The sequence below is a fragment of the Aptenodytes forsteri genome, unplaced genomic scaffold, assembly GCF_000699145.1.
Source record: "Aptenodytes forsteri isolate BGI_AS27 unplaced genomic scaffold, ASM69914v1 Scaffold68, whole genome shotgun sequence".
Lineage (NCBI taxonomy): Eukaryota > Metazoa > Chordata > Aves > Sphenisciformes > Spheniscidae > Aptenodytes > Aptenodytes forsteri.
Genome location: NW_008795382.1, coordinates 1,122,535 through 1,128,176, shown reverse-complemented (window position 1 = coordinate 1,128,176; position 5,642 = coordinate 1,122,535).

Below are 5,642 nucleotides of genomic sequence, written 5' to 3'. Positions count from 1 at the left end.
CGGGGGTGTTTTGGGGGGCGACCCCCCTGCCGACGGCAGGTACCGCCATCCCCAGTTCCTGCTCTGGCGTGACCATCTCAACCAGGGGATGCTGAGTTCGGAGCCCCCCGGACCCCCGTCTCCTCCCAGGCGGCCCTGAGCATCAGCCCCGGGGCAGGGGCACCTGCCGGGGCGCAGGGCTCGGTCGGAGGCTGCCCTCCTTGCACTGGCTGCCCTCCTTGGCAGGGCACAGGGGAACGACACGTTCAAAATATATTTAAACTAACACTCCACGCGAACAATCAAGGCTAATTTAAACAAACTATAATTAAACATAAAGGACCTCTTGGTAGGGAAGTCAGGGAAAACTGTCAGCGGTTACTTTGGATGCGAAGCCCTTACGTTTAAAAGAATAATTTTTTTGCTAATGTGAGCAATCCAGCACTCCCACACTCGCCTTTGGGGGCCGGTGGGGAAAGAAACTCTTGGGTTTCTTTTGATACCTTTACGTGCTAAACTTCTTAATAGATTTTTAATTAATGGGAACAGAGCACTTTGCAGCCGTGAAATCTATTGGTGTAATTGCCTGATGGATTAGTCCCATTAACCACACAAATTACCTGTCTCCAGGCTGCCGGCCCCACCGGGGAGCTCCCCGCGCTGGACACACGGAGCGGCCCCATTCTGAAGCAATTTTGATAAAATAAACTCTCTAATCAGGTAAATAATTCCATAAGGGAAATTGCTGCCTTCCCGCAGCCCCCCTCCAGCGGGACCTGGCTACTTTCAGGGGAATGCAACATGCCTCCAATTACAGACAAATCTCCAGCTCAGAGACCGTTTGGGAGAAGCCCATGGCACACGGGACCCCCTCGAACCGCAGCGGCCAAGGAATTAAGGCATTTAAGCTGTCAGCCGGAATCTGGCCCGGCCCCTGATTACCTGGGGGGACACGCGGTGTATTTAGGTTCGTGTCCATTGCAATTTCCTGGCCCCCAGCGTTGATCCCGAATGACTCGAATCTGTGTCAGGTTCCTGCCCGGGGTCCCTCTGACACGTGGCCCCGGGCTCGGGGACGCCGACCTTTGGGCAATTAAGGACATCCAGGCCAGCCTGAGCCCGGAGAAGTGGAAACGTGCAGCTGCCCCAAAGAGCTGCCGGGCGAGCGGAGCTGCCTGCGCCCATTTCACCGCAGCGCTCAGCAAAGCTGCGTGGCTGTGCAGGCTGCCGTCACCGCTCAGGATGGGTGCCCAGACCCTGGAGTCCCTTCCCAGTCGCATCCAGGGGTCTCTATGGGGGGGTCTGTTGTAATTTTGGACCTGAATCCGATGGGGAGTCCCACAGCTTCCCTCCACTCAGACCTCAAGATGGGGATGTGCTGCCCCAGGGACGTCCCCGGGCAGTTGGGTCACTGGGACCCACGTGTGGTGGGCACAGCAGGGTGCAGGGCATCTGTGTGGTGTCACACAGTGATGCGCAGCCCCGACGTGCTTCCCACCCAGATAGCTCCAAACCTGCTGCACCAGCCGGGGCAGCTCTCCACCCTCAGCCCCACGCCCGGGCAGCAGGGAGGAGGGGTCCCTGCCGCACCATGCTGTGAGCACGTGTGATGAGGACAGCCTGGGCAGAAATGACCTGGGGGATTTAAACCCCGGCAGTGACATGCTGGTGCCCAACGCTGTGCAGTCAGCCATGGTGGGGATGGCCACGTGGTGAGGTGGCCTTCAAGCATCCCCTGAAATGCTCAGGTGGGCGATCCCTGCGCTGGTCCCTGATGTGGCCCAAAACACAGGTGGCACAGGGCTGCTCTTCCCCCTGCGATGGGAGACTAAAACTCTCCCCCCCTTGGCTGCCCCCATGGCTCCTGGCATGGGGAGCAGAGGGTGATCCATGGGGCCGCTCCAAATTGGAGGGGCCCTGTAGGTGGCCGAGCACCCCAGTGGCTGGGGTAGACCCAGGCGGGAGGGCCAGAGCGCGGGAGCCACCTCGCTGTGCGGTGCCGGCTAGCGCAGCCAGGGAACCCTATACCTTGGGTAATTGGCATCAGATGCCCCCTGACCTGCCGCATCCACCGGGAAGCTGGAAGCATTTATTTGTCTGAGCCGGCGGCTCTATCTGCGTGCGGGAGGCGTTGGTGGTGGCGGGGCTGGGCTCCATGAGCCTAATGAGTCTGAGCTGAAGATGATGAATATGATTGCTGAAAGCGCTTTCCTGAGTCCTCCTTTCCTGGGGCTCAGGTTACAAGTTCCCAGACAGCCTGTCCAGCCCCGGCTTTTCAGCTCTGATTTGTAGCCCCCCAAACACCGTCTGTCAGCTCCCCGTGCCGGAGGAAATGCTGGGTCCTCTGCCACCGTGCCCAGTGGAGCTGGGGAAGGGGTCGCCAGCCCTGCTCGGCCATCAGGGACAGCTTCACTCTCCGGGCTGCCCCGCTGCTGCCCGCCTTGGCCCTGTGCCCCCACAGCCCCCCTGAGCCCAGCGTGGGGGGAACCGGACCAGACCGATGCCCCGTGAGGGGTCTCCAGCCACCAGCATCTGCTGTGCCGTTGTGCTGGATTGAAGTACCTGCGGCTGTCGGGGACCTTTCCCACAGGGGACTCGACACCAGTCGCCTCTTAACCTTAAGGTAGAAAAACAGGAGTTTTGGCTTACTTGTTCTCTGCCCAGCCCCTGCAGCCCACGGTCAAGGGTCCGCCTGCTGAGCCACGTCCCACCCTAGGAGCCTCTCAGGGATGTGCAAGGATGGGGCAGGCCAGGGGATGCTCCATGGACCATGCAGATCCCCTGGGATTGGGGGGGACACGCTTCTCCCAGGCACAGCCACCCCTGGAGCACAGGACTGGGGGGCCGTGGGGGTGCCCCTGCCCGGCTGCCCCACGGCTCCGCTCCCTGCGCAGGGCTCGGGCAGGGTCCACGCCCGCATCACGCAGCCTTTTGCCTGCCTGGGGTGGGCTCCCTGCGCTGCCACCTCACCACCCACCCCATGGCTGCGGGGCCGTGGCACGGGGTGTCCCCACAGCTCCAGCACCCCTGGGCGGACGGCGGGGAAGGAGTTTTGGGTGCCAACCTGCCGCGTGGTATCACCCCAAAGCCGGGGGAAGGGGGTCCCGGGGGGCCAGAGAGAAGCTGCAGGGTGGCCCAAGGCAGAGCAGCTCAGGACCAGCAGTGCTTTGTGCCTCCCGGTGCTTCCCGCAGCCCCCCCCCAGCCCCGCCGGCTCCTCCGCCGGCACCGGGGCCTCGCCGCCCCCTGCCCGGGGATGTGCAGATGAGGCGCCCGGGACGGGGTCACGCCACAGCAGTGACCTCTCGCCGGCATCTCAGGCCTTGCACCGTGCGAGCAGAGCTGCTGCTCCGCTGGAGGGACTTGGCTGCATCCAAGCACAGCTGCAACGTGCGTCCAAAAACACCTCCCATCCTGGGGCGCCCCACGGCCGGGGCGATCACCTCTGTTTTAAATTGAAGCAAGACTGCCATGGCAGTTCCTGCACCCGTCCTGCTCAGCTGCTGCCTCTTGGCAGAGACCGAGGTCCGGCGCTGGCACGTCACCAGGGCAGCGCCAACTGCCCCGAGACAGCCGGAGCTGGAGTGGGGTCACAGTCATGTCCCCCCTGCACCGGGGGGAAAGAAAAAGGAAGCAAAACTCCAGTGATGCCTCCAGAAGGAGGAAGGAAGCCATGGGAGGAAAAGGGGCGAAGCTGCAGCCCTGACACCCGTGGGTCACTGCTGCGAGAAGCAGAAGAGCAGTGTGAGACCGGCATGGGGCTGGCTGAGAGGAGCCGGATGAGAGCGCGGCACGAGACATGGCGAGGCCCCAGCACAATGCAGGAGGAGAGGGGAGGACCTTTGAGCATCAGAAACTGCTCCAGCCACCCCTGAGAAGGTTTTGGGTGCTCAGGGCTGAAACCCTCCAGCCAGAGCCCAACCATCCCAGGCTGGCTCTGCCACACGGCCGTCCATCCTCCTGCTGTGTCCCACTGGCAGCTGGTTGGCGAGGAGTGCTCCCAGGAGCCGTGGCAAGGCCATGTCCCCACTGCTGCCCTGCGCTCAGAGAAGCAGCAGCCACCCATCTCCACACCCCCCTCAGCCCCGCATCTGCCCAGCCCCAGGGAAGCTCTTGCTCTTCCCAAAGCCACTTGTGTGAGTTTCTTTTCCCAGTGCAAACTCTGGGCTGTTTGTGCATTTTGGGAACTCGCATGCTCCATCTCTGGCTCTGTGACCGGCAACAGCAGGGCCGCACGCAAGGCTGCAGTCTGGGGTCAAGAGGCTGGGGGAGATCCCTCATGCTGCTCGCCTCCCCCAGCCCTGCCGGCTCCTGCACCAGGACCACCATGGGCAGAGCTCCCTCCCCGTGGCGGGGAGGAGGGGGGGAAGTCTTCAGTGAGCCACCAGATGCGGCTGGACATTGGCCTCTTGATCGCCTGCGTGGTGCTTGGCGCAGGGCCCCGCGGCGCCTGTGCTCCTGGCTGGGGTCAGCTGCCGCGGCGTGAGTGGTGCTGGCACCCGGTGAGCTCGGCTCGGTGCTCCCCCACACTGGCGCCGGCCCAGCGGCTGCTTCCTCCCACCCTGCGCACACCGCAGAGGCAGCAGCTGCTGGTGCTGCTGCTCCACAAGAATGTCCCTCGCCCCTCCGAGGGGGTTCATCATGCTGAAGAAAACCTTTTTACTTGTCTGGTTTCCTCCTGCCTTCCCCCAGGACCATGGCGGTGGTGTACATGTGGGGCTCAGCAGCACCGTGCTGGAGCTTCCCCTTGCTGCTACAGAGTGATGTTGGGGTGTTTGCTGGCCAGATCCAGCGCCCACGCTGCCAAGCCCGTGGCAAACCCCTGGACGTGCCCTCCGTGCCCCAGGTGGCCCCGTCCTCGTGCTCGCGCCAAGGAATGCTGAGAGGCCGCAGTCCCACTGCAATGCCCAGGCAGCACCGCCCGCCCTTGCTCTGGCTGGGGACAGGGACTCATCTGGGGACCCAGGGCTGGCTCCAATCCTGGGACATGAGGACAGACGTCCTGAGTTGCAGCTCAGACGGATAGCCATCATGAAGGGGAAGGGGGGAGGTTTGTTGGCAGCTGGGCTGGCAGCGGGGAGGTCGGTAGCTGATGGGTTTGTGCTGAGCAGCCCGGTGTGGCACCGAGCGCCTGCAGTGAGGGGTCTAGATACCGAGTGAGATGCCAGGAGTGGTGGGGGTGCGCAAGATGGCCAGGCCACCCCCTGCCCTGCAGCTGCCGGCAGCGGCCCCCTCCCTCACCCGGCAGCTCGGGGGCAGCCCCTCCATGGTAGCCCCTTGGTGGCCCTGGGGAGACAGCCGGCCTTGGGGCTGTTGCAACCATTTCCCATATTGTGCAAGCAAATGGTTATTAAAACCTGATGAGAGGGAAGGGAGCGGAGCTGCAAGTGCGCAGGAGAGTTCCCAGAGCTGGGACATCCCCAAGGACTGCCGGGCTGGCTTGGGGGGGCCATGGGGGAGACAGGCTCTGCCAGGTCCCACATGCTGCGGTCAACAGCACCCAGTGTCGGGTGTGGGGCCAGAGGGGGAAAGGCCGGAGCCGGCGCTGGCGGTGCCACCTGCGGGGACAGAAGGGAAAGACACACACCCACTGTCTGTGGGGCTGCGACACCGTGGGACCGCGACACCATGGGGCTGGTGGCAGCAGAGGAGGGGGGGGCCCGGC